The sequence below is a fragment of the Conger conger genome, chromosome 10 (assembly GCF_963514075.1).
Source record: "Conger conger chromosome 10, fConCon1.1, whole genome shotgun sequence".
NCBI lineage: Eukaryota > Metazoa > Chordata > Actinopteri > Anguilliformes > Congridae > Conger > Conger conger.
The window spans coordinates 1,578,949-1,598,823 of NC_083769.1; the positions used below are offsets into that span (position 1 = coordinate 1,578,949).

At 46.1% G+C, this 19,875-nt stretch overlaps 1 protein-coding gene across 3 annotated transcripts in view; it reads left to right on the forward strand.

The window, feature by feature from the left end:
• Nucleotides 1-19,501: 19,501 nt before the first annotated feature.
• l3mbtl1 (L3MBTL histone methyl-lysine binding protein 1) overlaps nucleotides 19,502-19,875 on the forward strand; it is a 66,239-nt gene continuing 65,865 nt past the window's right edge. For 2 of the 3 annotated variants that reach the window (XM_061258154.1, XM_061258156.1), the window contains exon 1: nucleotides 19,502-19,552. The gene's annotated coding sequence lies outside the window, so the exon portion shown is untranslated. The other variant, XM_061258155.1, reaches the window with a different exon arrangement.

Genomic DNA, 19,875 nt, shown 5'->3' on the forward strand with positions numbered 1-19,875 from the left:
TTAACGTTAGGCTATATACACTTATTGGGAAACCTATGACAAAACAACAATGACAAAACGCGTCGCTGCACTATCAGTGTTTTTAGTGTAATTGCGCATATACGGTGGCTTCAGAAAGTATTCAGGTCCCTTCACGTTTTTCATACATTATTTTGAATTGATACATTTTTGCCCATCGATCTACACCCAATAACCCACCATGATTACATAAGTATTCAGACCCTTAATTCAGTACTTTGTAGAAGCCACATTGGCAGCAATTACAGCTCCGAGTCTTCCTGGGTAAGTTTCTACAAGTTTTGCACACCTGGATTTGGGTAACTTAGTGGGTGGACAAAAACCTATTTACCTATTTATAATTTTATCATATTGTTTTTCTTAACCAAATGTTTTAACAACCATACAATCTAGGCTATATAATCTCAAATAATCTCATAGATTGCCCATCAAACTAATTGAGACATACTTAATGTAGTAGGTAAATTGATATTGCTATTTAGTGCTTACACAATCCACAGCAGTGATTCACAAGGGCCACCATTTTTTTAATCTCACATAGTTACAACATAGATAATTTCAGATTGGATGGAAGTAACTGCCATCTTTAGGTCTGTACACAGATGTTCTATGGGGTTTAACTCTGGGCTTTGGCTGGGCCACTTAAGGACAGTCAGAGACGGGTGAAAAAAGTGAAGGGGTTTGAGGTAGCTGTGGGGAACAAATGGTACCCAATAGGGTGCTGTCTAAGCTAACAGGTAAGATGAAGTTGGCAGAGAGAATGTTTTTGAAGACTTCTGAATTAATCCTGCTGCTACCATCATGAATTACAGCATTGAACACTTGATTGAGATACCTTCCCTGTGGAGATTGTTTGTGAAGTAACTGACTGATGTTTTGGGGGTTTTCTTCACAGTTCCCACAATGATTCTGTCATGAACTGCGGTTGTTTTCCTTGGTCAACCTGTTCGTTGTCTGTTGCTCAGTACCCCAGCGGTTTCTTTCTTTTTAAGGACATTCCAAGTTGTTGTACAAGCTATCCCCAATGCTTGTGCAATGGCTCTGATCAATTTCGAACACAAATGCAAAACCCAAGGCTAAAACCAAGAGTGGACATTCAAACAATGTATTGTTTAATGAAACAAACAGGACACATCTGGGCAACAAGAAACCCCTGTCAATCATATGTTTTGCTCACCTAAAAATTGGGTGGTCTGATACAGAAGGTGATATGCTCTAAGTTACTTAACAAATACAGTCAGGTCCAGAATTATTTGCACCCTTGATGAAAATGAGCAAAAAAGGCTGTATAAAATAACACAGATAATGAGCTATATTTTATGTCCAAACATATGGGAAAACGATATACTTTTATCCTAATACAATTATTCTCATTTTTCTTTTCTTTTTATTCAGTAATACTATTTTTTATGAAAACTGTAGGTGTCAAAATTATTGACACCCTTAAAGATTATTTTAAATAAAAGCAAACCAAAAAATCTGCCGTAAAATTCTACTTATTTAAATTAATCTCAGCCTTAAGAGACTGTATTGTGGCCTTCCATCACTTCCTGTTTCCCTAGGGTATAAAAATGAGGTAACACACATGTAAAATCCCTTTGTCATCCATCACCATGGGGAAAGTTAAAGAACAAATCAAAAGAGACAGATGGTTGTTGACCTACACAAGTCAGGTAATGGGTACAAAACAATACATAAACACTAACCACTGTTAGGGCAATAATCAAAAAGTTTCAAACATCTGGAACAATTACAAACTTGCCAGGAAAAGGACGCAAGTGCATGTTGCCACCACGCACAGTGAGGAAGATGGTGAGGGAGGCAAAGAAGAACCCAAGGACCACAGTTCAAGAACTGCAGACTTTAGTTGTGTCTTGGGGTCACAAAGTCTCAAAATCAACCATAAGAAGGGTTGCATGAAGAAAGCCCTTACTGAGAGCAACCAACAAATTCAAGCGTCTGGATTTTGCGAACCGCCATTGGAACTATGACTGGAACAGGGTGCTATGGTCAGATGAGACCAAAATTGAACTTTTTGGCCATGTACACTGTCGGCATGTTTGGCGTCAAAAAAGGGATGCATACAAGGAAAAGCATCTCATACCTACTGTCAAATATGGTGGTGGATCATTGATGCTTTGGGGCTGTTTTACTGCCAGTGGTCCAAGGGCTCTTGTTAAGATCAATGGCATAATTAATTCCACCAAGTACCAGGACATTTTAGCCAAAAACCTGGTTGCCTCTGCCAGGAAGCTGAGACTTGGCCGTAGGTGGACCTTCCAACAAGACAATGACCCCAAACATGCTTCAAAATCAACACAGAAATGGTTCCGTGAAAACAAAATCAATGTTTTGCAATGGCCATCTCAGTCTCCGGACTTAAACCCTATCGAAAACGTGGTCTGAATTGAAGAGGGCAGTCTAAGGATATGAAGGATCTTGAAAGGTTCTTCATGGAGGAATGGTCCAAGATCCCTACAAATGTGTTCTCCAACCTTATTAAACATTATAGAAAGAGGCTCAGTGCCGCTATCCTTGTCAGGGGAGGCTGTACCAAGTACTGAAAACAGGGGTGCCAGTAATTGTGAAACTTTTTTTTGGAAAGAAATGTATAATTTGAAAAATGTGTAATTTTGGTCGATTCCATTGAATCATTAATGTTGGAAAATCACAATATATCTGAGTGATGGTATTATTTGTAATGGTATTATTTGTCTTTTTTGCTCATTTTCATCAAGGGTGCCAATTATTCTGGACCTGACTGTATATGGAAATGCCAGGAAATAAAAGCTGAAATTTGGATCGGTCATCTTTTGACCTCAAACTCAATTGACTTCAGTGTGTAGCAAAACTCTTACTGTATTTTACATCGCTTCTGGTTTCATGGCAGGCCTGTTTTATCACTGCTATAATGTTATATAGTGAGAGAGGGTCCTGTTCCACTTCTGCGTTGACAGACAGGGGTCAACCCATATACAGTGCCCTCCATAATGTCATAATTTTTTTTTTTGCCTCTGTACTCAATTTGAGATTTGTGATGTAAGGCTTGCTCAATTGGGTTTAGATCAGGTGATTGACTTGACCATTTTAAAAACTCCTGTGTTTCCCGCTGTGGTTTATAGTTAAGGCAAGCTGCCTTAACTAAAAACAGCCCCGCCTTAACTAACGTTGGATAAAAAAAAAGAAAATTGATTAAAAAGAAATTCCAACATTGAGATGAGAGTGAATTAATAATTGTGACACCATAAAATACCAGCATAAGCTGTCTAATATTTCTTTAGTCATTAATAATTGTTTTTGCATGCTTTTGTGAAATCATGACTTCTGCAGGTGTGTTTCTCGACATTTATCAGTAGACTAGCGGCAAAAATCAACAAAAAAGCAGACCAGCTTCCCCATGTACAAAGTTTCAGGCAGTCACTTGAACTTCAGCAGATAGGATGTATCTGTACACTTCAGAATTAATTTTGGTACTACTATCAGCAGTTGTATCATCAATGAAGACGAGCCAGTACCTTCGGCAGCCATGCCCAGGCCATAACACCCTCACCACCGTGTTTCACAGATGAGGTGGTGTGCTTTGGATCTTGGGGAGTACCTTCTCTCCTCTATACTTTGCTCTTGCCATCACTCTGATCTTTTTCTCATCTTTTTCCAGAGCTGTGGTTGCTCTTTTAAGTACTTGGCAGACTGTAATCTGGCCATCCTGTTTTTGTGGCTAAACAGTAGTTTGCATCTTTCAGTGTAGCCTCAGTATTTCTGTTCATGAAGTCTTCTGTGAACATTGGTCATTGACAAATCCACACCTGACTCCTGAAGAGTGTTTCTGATCTGTTGAACAGGTGATTGGGGATTTTTCTTTAATATGGCGAGAATTCATCTGTCATCAGCTGTGGAGGTCTTCCTTGACCTGCCCGTCCCTTTGCAGTTAGTAAGCTGACCAGTGCTCTCTTTCTTCTTAATTATGTTCCAAACAGTTGATTTTGGTATTTTTTGTCAGTCTCATAATTGCTTCTTCGACTTTCATTGGCACAATTTTGGTCCTCATGCTGATAAATGGCAATAGCTTCCAAGTGATTGAATGACTACAGGAAAGCCTAGGTGCTGAGAGCTCTCTTATACCTGCATTAAGGAAGCAATTAAACACACCTGAGCAATTACAAACACCTGTGAAGGCATGTCCCCCAAACATAAACACCACTGTAATTTCTACACAGTGAAAGCAAAATGTATAAAATTACCATTTATTAAAATCTGAGAATATACACTTTAACCACATGTTAATTGTGTGATTCCAAATCATTCAAAATTCTCAGTAAACTCTAGAGACTGTTGTGCGTGAAAATCCCAGGAGATCAGCAATGTCTCAGATACTCAAACCACCCTGTCTGGCACCAAAAATCATTCCATGATCAAAGTCACTTAGATCACATTTCTTCCCCATTCTGACATTTGCTCTGAAGAAAAAGTTGAACCTCTTGACCTCTTGCTGCTACATGATTGGCTGATTAAATATTTGCATTAACAAGCTGGTGTCACAGGGGGACTATGGAACTGCCAGTCTGCCACTCGGAAGGCTGACTTCATCCCTGCGTATGCCTCCCTCCAGTCCCTACAATTCCTTGCCCTAACTGAGACCTGGATCACACCTGACAACACCGCCACTCCCGCTGCCCTCTCATCCTCCTTCTCCTTCTCGCACACTCCCCGGCCTTCCGGCCGTGGCGGTGGTACTGGTCTTTTAATTTCCCCCTCGTGGAAATTCTCTGTTCTCCCCCTCTCTGACCTGTCCATATCCACTTTTGAATTCCATTCTGTTGCAGTATCCTACCCTACTAACCTTTTCATTGCAGTTATCTACCGTCCTCCAGGGCCCCTGGGAAACTTCCTTGATGAGCTAGACACCCTTCTCAGCTCCTTCCCTGAGGATGGCACCCCACTGATTCTCCTTGGAGACTTCAACATCCACCTAGAAGCCTCCCAGTCTGCTGCCTTCCTACCGCTAATCCACTCCTTCGGCCTCTCCCTGCAACACTCTCCTCCAACCCACAAGGCGGGCAATGTCCTAGACCTTGTCTTTGTAAGGAACTGCTCATGCTCCAATTTCACGGTTACCCCTCTGCATACATCTGATCACCACTTCATCTCATTCTCCCTCCCTCTTCCTCCCCATCCTCCTCCCCCTCCTCCCTCCCACACTTCCTCAGCCCGCCGTAACCTCCGCTCCCTCTCACCCTCTTCCTTTGCCAGCACCGTCACCGCCTCACTCCCCCCTCTCGAATCCTTCTCCAAACTCCCCGCTGACTCTGCATCTGCCACCCTCCTTTCATCTCTCTCCTCCGCCTTTGACTCTCTCTGTCCCCCTGTCTCAAAGCCACCTCGCACATCCCCTCCCAGTCCTTGGATATCTGACACCCTCCGTACCTCCAGGGCCAGCCTCCGCGCAGCGGAGAGGAAGTGGGGGAAATCCAGAGACGCTTCCGACCTCATGACTTACCAGTCTCTCCTGGCGGCATTCTCTTCCGATGTCACTGCCGCCAAAGCAAAATACTATCAAACGCAAATTCAGAACTCTGCTTCTAACCCCCGGAAACTTTTCTCCATTTTCTCCTCTCTCCTCAACGCACCGCCTCCTCCTCCTCAGTCCTCCTTCGCTGCTGATGACTTTGCTGATTTCTTCGATGAGAAGGTCGCAGTCATCCGCAGATCCTTTACAACCGCCGCCCCCCTCACTGTGCCCTTCCCCCCCTCTAGGCCCATCCCTTCCTTTTCCACTTTCTCCCCCCTTACAGACTCTGATGTTTCTCAACTCCTGCTCTGCCACCGCCCTACAACCTGTGCCCTTGACCCTATCCCCTCTTCTCTTCTCCAAACTATCACACCTGACATTCTCCCATTTGTCACCTCCCTTGTCAACTCCTCCCTGTCTTCCGGCTGTTTTCCGGCATCCTCCAAGAGGGCCCACATCACTCCGCTGCTAAAAAGCCTACCCTGGATCCCTCCATCATCCAGAACTACCGCCCGGTATCTCTTCTTCCTTTCCTTTCTAAAACTATAGAACGAGCCGCTTCTACTCAACTTTCTTCCTTCTTTTCTAACAACAACCTGCTAGACCCCCATCAGTCTGGCTTCAGATCGGGCCACTCGACAGAGACTGCGCTCCTCTCCGTCAGTGAGTCACTTCATGCCGCACGAGCAGCCTCCCTCTCCTCTGTCCTCATTCTTCTAGATCTCTCTGCTGCCTTCGACACTGTGGATCACTCCATCCTCCTGTCTGCCCTGTCAGCAACGGGCATCTGTGGCACAGCCCTGGACTGGATTGAGTCCTACCTCTCTGGTCGCTCCTTCCAGGTTGCCTGGGCTGGTTCGGTATCGACACCTCGGCCCCTCGCCACAGGAGTTCCCCAGGGCTCAGTCCTTGGCCCGCTTCTTTTTTCTCTCTACACTCGCTCCCTTGGCCCTGTGATCACTGCACATGGGCTATCCTACCACTGCTATGCGGACGATACCCAACTCTTCGTCTCGTTCCCGCCGTCTGATACGCAGGTTTCAGCCCGTATCTCTGCTTGCCTGAGGGACATCCAGAGCTGGATGGACAACCACCATCTAAAGCTCAACCCAGGTAAAACTGAAATGATATTCATCCCTGCTAATACCTCTCCCCATCTGGATCTCTCCATTTCCCTCGGGGATACCACACTCACGCCGTCACCCAGTGCAAGGAACCTCGGCGTGGTGATGGACAGCAGACTGTCCCTTTCCGAGAACATTGCGGCGGTGACCCGGTCTTGCAGGTTCTTCCTATACAACATACGGAGAATCCGCCCCTTTCTCACCCCCTACTCGACCCAGCTCCTGGTCCAAGCGATGGTTCTGTCCCGCCTGGACTACTGCAATTCCCTCTTGGCTGGCCTCCCAGCGTCTGCCATCAGACCCCTCCAACTCATCCAGAATGCAGCAGCTCGTCTGGTCTTCAACCTTCCCAAATACTCACACGTCACCCCCCTGCTTACTTCCCTCCACTGGCTGCCTGTCATGGCTCGCATCAAATTCAAAACATTGGTGCTAGCCTTCCAAGCAGTTAAAGGGTCTTCCCCAGCTTATCTGCAAAAAATCATCAGACCCTACACCCCTGCCAGACCTCTTCGTTCAGCCTCCACAGGCCGCTTGGCACCTCCCCCTCTCAGAACCTCCACCTCACGCTCACGACTACTGTCTGTTCTGGCTCCACGGTGGTGGAACGAACTCCCCGTTGAGGTCAGAACTATAGAATCCCTCCCCACCTTCAAGCGCAAGCTGAAGACACACCTCTTCAAACAGCACCTCTCCCCATCCCTCCCTACCTCCCTGTGAACCTTAATTGTTGTCTCTGTGACTTGTGTATCAGTATTTTAGTTGGCTAGGTAAGCAGTGTTTGGATAGTTAACTTTGGTGACTTTTGCTCTGTTTGTTTGTTTGTTCAAAAAAAAAAAAAAAAAAAAAAAAATGGCCCTTGTCCTTATCTTTGTTGTACAGGTAGCAGTTGAAATTGTACTTACCTCTAGGGTCTTTCAGCGAACTTATCCCTGGTTATGGGTATGCACTTTGTTGTACGTCGCTCTGGATAAGAGCGTCTGCCAAATGCCAATAATGTAATGTAATGTAATGTAATGTACAACCTAATAAAGTTGTCACTGAGTGGTATGTTACTGAATTAGCTAGTTTGCTAAACTGCTGCTGTTAGTTTTCTAGTTCTAACAGGCCTTGGGCTATTCAGTGACTGATTATGGTAGACTACAGTATATCCAGTTAAACTGTTCGACCAGTTACTGTGGAAAACCGTGGGAGAATTCCCCACAGAATTCTCATTTTAAATGACTCCAACTGTATGTGAGGGAAAACAACAGTCAAAAATCATAGTGTAATATTTAGGTCTTCATTTTTAAAGTGTTGCTTTTTTGATTGGTTAATCAACTGTCAAATGTACAGAGCCCCACCTCCAAACAATGATATCACCCATGTATAACACCTCACATTTCCCCCCATAGTAGTATATAATAGAATCAGAACATTTAGTGGAGGCTGCAGTTCTGGTGGAATCTAAAAGAAGACTCCAAACCTTCAGTTGTTTTTCAAATACTATGTTTATTTTGGAAATACAAAGAATGACGCAGTCATTCATATGGCAGTTCACTAAAAGATTACAAAAAGGAAAGATACCGCTCACTGAAATGAAAAGGAATTATGACTTAGAATTAAAGTTTGCCATTTTCAGTATTTTCATGGTTCGGTTAACTGGCAAAATTTAATTGGTTAACCGATTGAAAATCTATTTTTAGAACTCCCATAACAAGCTGTACAAGCATGCTCCAATAAGCTGGACCACACCCGAAACAATTAAATTTGGTGTAAGCTCATTCATTCAATATGTTAATGCACAACAGGGTCATCATTTCAGGAAAAACTCTCAATCATAGCAGAGTACTGACTCATTGTGTAGAACACATCCAGTCACAGCAGAGTACTGACTCATTATCTAGAGCACATCCAGTCACAGAAATGTACTGACTTATTGTGAACACATCCAGTCATAGCAGAGTACTGACTCATTATCTAGAGCACATCCAATCACAGCAGAGTACTGACTCATTGTGTAGAAGACTTCCAAGCACAGCAGAGTACTGACTCATTGTGTAGAAGACTTCCAATCACCTAGGCCATGAGGGGGGCCCTAGCCCATGAGGGGCCCTGGGCCATGAGGGGGCCCTAGCCCATGAGGGGGCCCTTGGCCATGAGGGGGCCCTTGGCCATGAGGGGCCCTGGGCCATGAGGGGGCCCTAGCCCATGAGGGGGACCCTGGACCATGAGGGGGCCCTAGCCCATGAGGGGGCCCTGGGCCATGAGGGGGCCCTAGCCCATGAGGGGGACCCTGGACCATGAGGGGGCCCTAGCCCACAAGGGGGACCCTGGACCATGAGGGGGCCCTAGCCCACGAGGGGGACCCTGGACCATGAGGGGGCCCTAGGCCATGAGGGGGCCCTGGGCCATGAGGGGGGCCCTAGGCCATGAGGGGGCCCTAGGCCATGAGGGGGGCCCTAGCCCACAAGGGGGACCCTGGACCATGAGGGGGCCCTAGCCCACGAGGGGGACCCTGGACCATGAGGGGGCCCTAGGCTATGAGGGGGCCCTGGGCCATGAGGGGGGCCCTAGGCCATGAGGGGGCCCTAGGCCATGAGGGGGGCCCTAGCCCACAAGGGGGACCCTGGACCATGAGGGGGCCCTGGCCCATGAGGGGGACCCTGGACCATGAGGGGGCCCTAGCCCACGAGGGGGACCCTGGACCATGAGGGGGCCCTAGCCCACAAGGGGGACCCTGGACCATGAGGGGGCCCTGGCCCATGAGGGGGACCCTGGACCATGAGGGGGCCCTAGCCCACGAGGGGGACCCTGGACCATGAGGGGGCCCTAGCCCATGAGGGGGACCCTGGACCATGAGGGGGCCCTAGCCCATGAGGGGGACCCTGGACCATGAGGGGGCCCTAGCCCATGAGGGGGACCCTGGACCATGAGGGGGCCCTAGCCCACAAGGGGGATCCTGGACCATGAGGGGGCCCTGGCCCATGAGGGGGACCCTGGACCATGAGGGGGCCCTAGGCCATGAGGGGGACCCTGGACCATGAGGGGGCCCTAGCCCACGAGGGGGACCCTGGACCATGAGGGGGCCCTAGGCCATGAGGGGGACCCTGGGCCATGAGGGGGGCCCTGGATCATGAGGAGAGCCGTGATAGAGTTTGTTGTAATGGGTGATTTTAAGGGAGCTGGTTTCCCCCGGGCTCTCTTCAGGTGAGGAGGAATAAAGGCAGTTCTGATTTATTACAATTAGAAGTAAGTTCCCGTGGCCTGAGAATGTGTCTAAAACACAGTGTAATGTATGCTGATCACCCTCCAGCCCAGTAGGTATTCTACCAGCTAGTAGAACCATTAGACTTTGTAACATTAATATACTCAATGTAATATTGCATATTGTGTTTCTGCTATAAACATATATTTGATGCTGTCAATCAACATTTTTCCTTGTCATTTCCTAAATGACTTTAATTTAAGATTGAGTATATGTTAGCCATATACAGATTGAGTATATGTTAGCCATATACAGATTGAGTATATGTTAGCCATATACAGATTGAGTATATGTTAGCCATATACAGATTGAGTATATGTTAGCCATATGCAGATTTAGTATATGTTAGCCATATACAGATCGAGTATATGTTAGCCATATACAGATTTAGTATGTTAGCCATATACAGATTTAGTATATGTTAGCCATATACAGATTGAGTATATGTTAGCCATATACAGATTGAGTATATGTTAGCCATATACAGATTGAGTATATGTTAGCCATATACAGATTGAGTATATGTTAGCCATATGCAGATTTAGTATATGTTAGCCATATACAGATCGAGTATATGTTAGCCATATACAGATTTAGTATATGTTAGCCATATCCAGATTTAGTATATGTTAGCCATATACAGATTGAGTATGTTAGCCATATACAGATTGAGTATATGTTAGCCATATACAGATTTAGTATATGTTAGCCATACCTTTTGCTAAATCCTTTACATTGCCAAGATGGGAAGGGTGAACCGCAGCCTTTCTATCACTTTGAAATAATATATTTGTCATATTTGCCATGAGGGGGCCCTTGGCCATGAGGGGCCCTGGGCCATGAGGGGGCCCTAGCCCATGAGGGGGACCCTGGACCATGAGGGGGCCCTAGCCCATGAGGGGGCCCTGGGCCATGAGGGGGCCCTAGCCCATGAGGGGGACCCTGGACCATGAGGGGGCCCTAGCCCACAAGGGGGACCCTGGACCATGAGGGGGCCCTAGCCCACGAGGGGGACCCTGGACCATGAGGGGGCCCTAGGCCATGAGGGGGCCCTGGGCCATGAGGGGGGCCCTAGGCCATGAGGGGGCCCTAGGCCATGAGGGGGGCCCTAGCCCACAAGGGGGACCCTGGACCATGAGGGGGCCCTAGCCCACGAGGGGGACCCTGGACCATGAGGGGGCCCTAGGCTATGAGGGGGCCCTGGGCCATGAGGGGGGCCCTAGGCCATGAGGGGGCCCTAGGCCATGAGGGGGGCCCTAGCCCACAAGGGGGACCCTGGACCATGAGGGGGCCCTGGCCCATGAGGGGGACCCTGGACCATGAGGGGGCCCTAGCCCACGAGGGGGACCCTGGACCATGAGGGGGCCCTAGCCCACAAGGGGGACCCTGGACCATGAGGGGGCCCTGGCCCATGAGGGGGACCCTGGACCATGAGGGGGCCCTAGCCCACGAGGGGGACCCTGGACCATGAGGGGGCCCTAGCCCATGAGGGGGACCCTGGACCATGAGGGGGCCCTAGCCCATGAGGGGGACCCTGGACCATGAGGGGGCCCTAGCCCATGAGGGGGACCCTGGACCATGAGGGGGCCCTAGCCCACAAGGGGGATCCTGGACCATGAGGGGGCCCTGGCCCATGAGGGGGACCCTGGACCATGAGGGGGCCCTAGGCCATGAGGGGGACCCTGGACCATGAGGGGGCCCTAGCCCACGAGGGGGACCCTGGACCATGAGGGGGCCCTAGGCCATGAGGGGGACCCTGGGCCATGAGGGGGGCCCTGGATCATGAGGAGAGCCGTGATAGAGTTTGTTGTAATGGGTGATTTTAAGGGAGCTGGTTTCCCCCGGGCTCTCTTCAGGTGAGGAGGAATAAAGGCAGTTCTGATTTATTACAATTAGAAGTAAGTTCCCGTGGCCTGAGAATGTGTCTAAAACACAGTGTAATGTATGCTGATCACCCTCCAGCCCAGTAGGTATTCTACCAGCTAGTAGAACCATTAGACTTTGTAACATTAATATACTCAATGTAATATTGCATATTGTGTTTCTGCTATAAACATATATTTGATGCTGTCAATCAACATTTTTCCTTGTCATTTCCTAAATGACTTTAATTTAAGATTGAGTATATGTTAGCCATATACAGATTGAGTATATGTTAGCCATATACAGATTGAGTATATGTTAGCCATATACAGATTGAGTATATGTTAGCCATATACAGATTGAGTATATGTTAGCCATATGCAGATTTAGTATATGTTAGCCATATACAGATCGAGTATATGTTAGCCATATACAGATTTAGTATGTTAGCCATATACAGATTTAGTATATGTTAGCCATATACAGATTGAGTATATGTTAGCCATATACAGATTGAGTATATGTTAGCCATATACAGATTGAGTATATGTTAGCCATATACAGATTGAGTATATGTTAGCCATATGCAGATTTAGTATATGTTAGCCATATACAGATCGAGTATATGTTAGCCATATACAGATTTAGTATATGTTAGCCATATCCAGATTTAGTATATGTTAGCCATATACAGATTGAGTATGTTAGCCATATACAGATTGAGTATATGTTAGCCATATACAGATTTAGTATATGTTAGCCATACCTTTTGCTAAATCCTTTACATTGCCAAGATGGGAAGGGTGAACCGCAGCCTTTCTATCACTTTGAAATAATATATTTGTCAAAACTTTCTATTATATTCTGACAGAACAGAAGATATTGGAGACAGGGCTTCATCGGCTTAAAATAGTTTTTTAAATTAAATATTTTACCAAACTTCTGGACCGAAACAATCTTTGCTTCCTAAATTACTAAACATAATGAAATTTATTACTGAAAAAAAAAAAAAAATGATTTAGTTCTTTAGCTTGGGTTTTTACACTAAAGTCAATGGGCTGATAGTGTGAGCTCCAGCTGTTCTGGGTGCTTCACTGCCTGATGTATTACCTCCCCCCACTGGGCTGGAGTCTGATCAGCTGCACTGCTGACCGACCGGGTAATGGGCAGCTTCATGGTCATCCCGGCTGCAGCCAGATCCTTCTCCATTATTTCACAAGAACAGCAGTATGTCAACAAAGTACGAAATACGATATTTACAGCATCCAGCACTTATCTACACTTTTCAAGACTTTGCTCTGTAAAAGATACATATATATATATATATATATATATAAAAATATATAAATATATATATATGTATAAATATATATAATATACATACTATATATTATATACACTCACTTTATTAGGAACACCTTTACATTCACTTATTCATGCGATTAGGGTAGGAGTCTAGGAGACCATTTAAATCCCTAAAGAGTGTCTGTGCTCCTTGCTGTTCTGCTGCTGTTGCGCTTTCTGGTTTGGAGCTGTGGTAACGCTGCATTTTATTTTTATTCTTTCCGCAGCTTGTTGGGTTAAGCATTGAAGTTGTTGATGAGAGATAGGAAAAATAAGTGGGATTAGAGTCCCCGGCATAGAAGTTGTTGCTGTACAAGGTTTTTGGCGTACAAGAGAAACAGAAAATAATCAGGGGTTCGAGCCCCCAGCAAAAAATAGAAATAAAAAGGTTGTTGCCATATAAGGTGGTTCCCGTAGGAGGTTGTTAGACTAACAATAAAATAAGTAGGGGTTAGAACACCCAGCAAAAAAAGATAGATTATTGGCAGTTGGCAGACGCTCTTATCCAGAGTGACGTACAGTTGATTAGACTAAGCAGGAGACAATCCTCCCCTGGAGCAATGCAGGGTTAAGGGCCTTGCTCAAGGGCCCAACGGCTGTGCGGATCTTATTGTGGCGACACTGGGATTCGAACACCCGACCTTGCCTGTCCCCTTTCCTTAACCACTACGCTCCAGGCCATGAGATGTATGCAGGGTTGGGGTGTAGAAGCCCCACCGAAAGATGGTCTGACACTTTAATTGATGATATTAGCTTTATTGAAAATCCCAAATCAACAGAGCTAGTAGTACAAAAATACAACAACAACAAAAAAAGAAACACCGTTAGCTTTCCATACAGTTTCAATACGTGAACTACCGTAACATTATCTCTTATGAAGCTTAAACTAACTTTGGCTAAACAAAACCTTTAGCAATTCAGTCCTTACAATTAAGACTTATTTATGGCACCAAGCACATATCACTATCACACTATTACAATTGATACTAACCTTGTGGCTCTTCGGGGGGTGCTAATAACCCAACCCAACAAGGGAGAGCGAAAAACCATGTGCGTTTGTTTACGCTTTGTCTCTCCGTCTTTTCTCTGGTATTGCGCGACTCTTTCCCGGGTATTGCGCAATTCCCGTTTTCTGTCACGCGAGACTCGTTACAAAATAAAAGCCCTTATACTCAGGAAAATGAAACAGTATAAGCTTAAAACGTTAATTAGATATTAAAACAGCATCAAGAAATGTACTTGCAAAAATTTGGGTTATTTACAGTTGGAGTCCCAGCACAGATGTTGAATGAAAGAAAATAAAAAGAATGGATTGGAGATTGGATATACTTGTTTACCTGCTTATTATTAGGAGATGATTCTTTCTTCCTAACAATTGGTGTCACAAACAGAATTTCCAGCATGGTGGACCATCATCCAGTAGGGCAGCAAGTCCTTAGCTGTTTTTTTTAATTTTTTTATTCTTGTTTTATTCTGTGTTTTATTATTTCAAAACATGATTATAATAACTGCCATAATGGTGACAGGGCCATTGTGATATGAATGAGAAATAGCATTAAAAAACAGAAACAAATAAGTTTGTAACAGACAGCGTTCTAGTCAATGTGCGGTAGCTGTAAAAAAAAAACAACAGGATGCTGGGATACATAGCCAGGAGTATTGAGTATAAGTCCAAGGAAGTTATACTCACCTTCTACAATAGACCACACTTGGAGTACTGTGTGCAGTTCTGGGGACCGCACTATAAGAAAGATATTGAGGCACTGGAAAACATTCACAGAAGGGCAACCAGATTGATTCCATGTATGAAAGATAAGAGTTACAAGGATAGGCTCAGGATGCTTAATCTCTTAGCAAAAGTAAGCTTAGTAAAAAAGGAGGCTTAGGGGGGATTTGATTGAGGCTTTTAAATTCATTAAAGAGATTAACAAAGTGAATTATAGGGGACTCTTCAGGGTGAGTTCAGTTAGCAGAACAAGAGTGCACAAATGGAAGAAGAAATTCCGTACAGATATTAGTAAGCATTTTTTCACACATCGGGTGGTCAATGTGTGGAATAACTTGCCAGTACATGTAGTGGAGGCAGAAACACTGGGGGTTTTCAAGACCAGGCTTGATGGATGGTGTTAGATTCTATTTAGTGTTCAAGAAAACTACACTCAGGGGTAGGAGAAGGCGAGCATTGCTGGGCTGAATACTGTTCTCACCATTACCTTATGTTATGTTTTGTTATATAACAGACAGTGTTCTGTAAACAATGCTTAAGCGATATGGATTCAGTAATGTTAATTTACCAAGGTCCAGGAGCAGACAGTTCTGTGTCACCAGTACCAATGCTTACCCAGACTGAGGTCCAGGAGCAGATGAAAGACGCATGAAGCCTAAATACACACATGACATGCTAGTAATGTCTGCACCTCACATTTATTCTGGGACAGAAATACCATTTCCAGAAACCAACAAGAGAACATGACCGCAACCTTAAGACAACCTTAAGAGCTTTACCCAGGCCTTTTGGACATACATGAGGCCTTTTGTTAACAAATTGACAAATGCACCCTCTCATACATCATGTACATTTTGCCCTGAACCCCTTGCCTCTCCCGCATCCTTCTCCTCCCAAAACAGCCATTTCAGCACTGAAAAAAATGGCCCTGGTCAAACCCTCTTAGCCAATGTCCTCACCCAGTCATCCACCTCACTCACAGTCCACCTGCCACAGTGATGCTGCCACAGAAGCTTAGCCCTAGCCCAGCCATAATGCCAGTGGAGACCAAGACCTGCAGAGCATACATCCAAGGTCTGTCAGACCCCTGAACCGCTGCCCCTACTCCCCCTGAACCCCTGCCCAACAGTGCCCCTACTCCCCCTGAACCCCTGCCCAACAGTGCCCCTACTCCCCCTGAACCCCTGCCCAACAGTGCCCCTACTCCCCCTGAACCCCTGCCCAACAGTGCCCCTACTCCCCCTGAACCCCTGCCCAACAGTGCCCCTACTCCCCCTGAACCCCTGCCCAACAGTGCCCCTACTCCCCCTGAACCCCTGCCCAACAGTGCCCCTACACCCCCCTGAACCCCTGCCCAACAGTGCCCCTACTCCCCCTGAACCCCTGCCCAACAGTGCCCATACTCCCCCTGAACCCCTGCTCAACAGTGCCCATACTCCCCCTGAACCCCTGCCCAACAGTGCCCCTACTCCCCCTGAACCCCTGCTCAACAGTGCCCATACTCCCCCTGAACCCCTGCCCAACAGTGCCCCTACACCCCCCTGAACCCCTGCCCAACAGTGCCCCTACTCCCCCTGAACCCCTGCCCAACAGTGCCCATACTCCCCCTGAACCCCTGCCCAACAGTGCCCCTACACCCCCCTGAACCCCTGCCCAACAGTGCCCCTACTCCCCCTGAACCCCTGCCCAACAGTGCCCATACTCCCCCTGAACCCCTGCCCAACAGTGCCCCTACTCCCCCTGAACCCCTGCCCAACAGTGCCCCTACTCCCCCTGAACCCCTGCCCAACAGTGCCCCTACTCCCCCTGAACCCCTGCCCAACAGTGCCCCTACTCCCCCTGAACCCCTGCCCAACAGTGCCCCTACTCCCCCTGAACCCCTGCCCAACAGTGCCCCTACACCCCCCTGAACCCCTGCCCAACAGTGCCCCTACTCCCCCTGAACCCCTGCCCAACAGTACCCCTACACCCCCCTGAACCCCTGCCCAACAGTGCCCCTACACCCCCCTGAACCCCTGCCCAACAGTACCCCTACTCCCCCTGAACCCCTGCCCAACAGTGCCCCTACTCCCCCTGAACCCCTGCCCAACAGTGCCCCTACACCCCCCTGAACCCCCGGCCACTTCTCCGACTACAGCCCCAACCAGCCCTGGCCCCAGAACACACTCAGTTTTAATCTGGCCTTCAACTGCCATTCAATATGCCTTCATTTTAATGTTTGGACTTTGGCTTTCAAAATTGATTTCATTTATCATTCAGTTCATACATGTTTTAACATTTTTGTTCAAATTTGTATGGATGGAAAAACAGCATTTTTAATACATGAATAACCAAGACATTTTTAATTGTGCTTAAAAGCACGGAAGACCATGTGGGATTATTAAGCAATCACATGCATGCTTGTGTCTGTTTGTTCGTCACCAGTCAGATAAAGGTGTTTTTCCCGGCTGTTTGATTAAGAGGTTTTGCTGAATATGTACATGGCTGGAACAACATAGAATGTGCCAAGTGTGTAGTTTTAATGTAAAACGCAGAGTACATACACTCAGTGACCACTTTATTAGGCATTTATTAGACTTCTTTTTTTAGATTTCTACTGCTGTAGCATATCCACCTTGAGGTTTGAGGCATTGCGATTCTCTTCTGCATACCACTGTTGTAATGTGTGGTTATTTGCATTACTGTCACCTTCCTGTCAGCTTTGACCAGTCTGACCATTTTCCTGTGATGTCTCTCATTAACAAGGCATTGCTGTCTGCAGAACTGCTGCTCACTGGATTTTTTAGCACCATTTTTTGCAAACTCTAGAGACTAGTGACCAAAACCCCAAACCTCTGGGCTTTCACATGCAATGTGCACATGACCAAAACCCCAAGCCTCCGGGCTTTCACATGCAATGTGCACATGACCAAAACCCCAAGCCTCCGGGCTTTCACATGCAATGCGTGCATGACAACCCCAAACCTCTGGGCTTTCACATGCAATGTGCACATGACCAAAACCCCAAACCTCTGGGCTTTCACATGCAATGTGCACATGACCAAAACCCCAAGCCTCCGGGCTTTCACATGCAATGTGCACATGACCAAAACCCCAAGCCTCTGGGCTTTCACATGCAATGTGCACATGACCAAAACCCCAAGCCTCCGGGCTTTCACATGCAATGCGTGCATGACCAAAACCCCAAGCCTCCAATGGCAGCCAAATTTTGATTCCCCCCCCCCTTGTCCGAGTCCCCCCCCCCCTTGTCTGAGTCCCCACCCCCTTGCACCCAAAGACTGGCCCTGCGGTCCTCCACGCAGCCCCCTTCAGGATCATTGGTGAAGTTATTGGTCTGCGGGACAATCTACCGATGACCAAATCTCAGTGTCCTAGCAGAGACAACCAGATTTTCTGTTAAAATCTCCTGGTACTTTGTTGAATTGTGTTGTTGATCTTAATTAGTGCCCCTGGACCACTGGAAGCATGTAAGGTCTGTGCCTTTTTGCCATTGTTTTTTTTTTGGCGTTTTGTGTGTTTTGTCCCCTGTCACTCTCTGTAGTCCTGTTAGTCTGTTCTGCCATTCATTCCTTTCACCTGTTCTCTCCCTATTAAGTGTCTCCGCCTGCCACTCCTTATTTGTATTTCCTGCCTGCCTGGTCTCACCTGTTCCTTGCTGTCTGGTCATCAGTTTTGTATTTAACCTGTCTCTGTTAGTATTATCTGTCCCTGTACATCTCCTTTCCCCGGTTCTAGCTGCCGCTTCCTTCTCCTGTGTGGTATCTGTTCTGTTTTTGCTTCTGTTTTGGATTTCTTCTGCTACTGTAGCCTATCCCCTTTAGTTTGTCACTTTGTGTGTTCAGAGATGCTCTTCTGCACGCCACTGTTCTAATGCATGGTTATTTGTGTTACTGTCAGCTTCCTGTCAGCTTTGACCTGTCTGGCCCTTCTCCTCTGACCTCTGGTCATTATTGCAGGACACCCCGTACCTTCTCACTACTCAGTGCCATGAAAAATGACTGGATCCCCTTTTGACTGTCATTATGGTCTTTTTTTCTACTTTGTTTTGTGTATATGTTTGTCTTTTCCAAAGCTGATGGTTTAGAATATTTAATATAATTTCAATCTCTGTTATTTCTTGAGTAGGTTTAATGCCATGCTTAATTTTTTGGTGTGATTATTATTCTTTTTTTTTTAAGTTATGGTAGTGTTGACTTAAGTACCCTATTGCTTGTTTTTGAAAATTGATTCTGTTTTGATGATTGGGTGTTTTTAATCTAAATAAATGTGTTATCCAATGAAACATTATTGGTGCCAGGCCACTCCCTTAAAGTTTCATATGTTAGTTAAAACATACAAATGTGTTTTTGCAGTACTCGGAACTCAACATACTGCATCCTACATATCATCTGCATGCTTGCACATTATATATCCCAGAGGAGCTGAGGATAAAAGGTTAGAGAGGTTATTGTATTCATAAAGATACTGCGGTCATCTGCCTAATTCCAGAATCAAATGTATTTTGAGAGTCTTTACAAAACGCATTCACTTGAAAAGTTATGAAACCAAACGTTTCACCTGGCATCGAATAAAGGCAGCACAGTGACTTGTTCTGCGGGTTTGTTGTACAATGTAGAAAGAGGTTTTTTCTTGTACTGAACCCCTCACTTGTGTAAAATACACGGGCAACGCTTAAAAGCCGCGCATGCGCGTTCTTCGGCCCTGGACCGCAAGACGAGCTGGTAAGAATATCTTAATTCCCCAGACCTCATTGAGTATGTATCATTTATAAATCAGATTAAGTTTTATTAACCTTTTATCGCGTATATTTCTTTATGAAGAATTATTTCAGGTGCGAGTATCTTGACATTGCAGTTAACATGAACACGCGCTGTCTAAACGTTTGCTCTCAAATGTAGCCAATTTCTTACATTCTAATGTAAAAATAGATTAGGCTTATTTAACGTAAACGGGAAAATATCGTGTGCTTTCATTTTAAATCGCAGACGCTTTAAAATAATAGCGTACCACAGGCGGATGTCTGAAATAAATGATTGCAATAAAT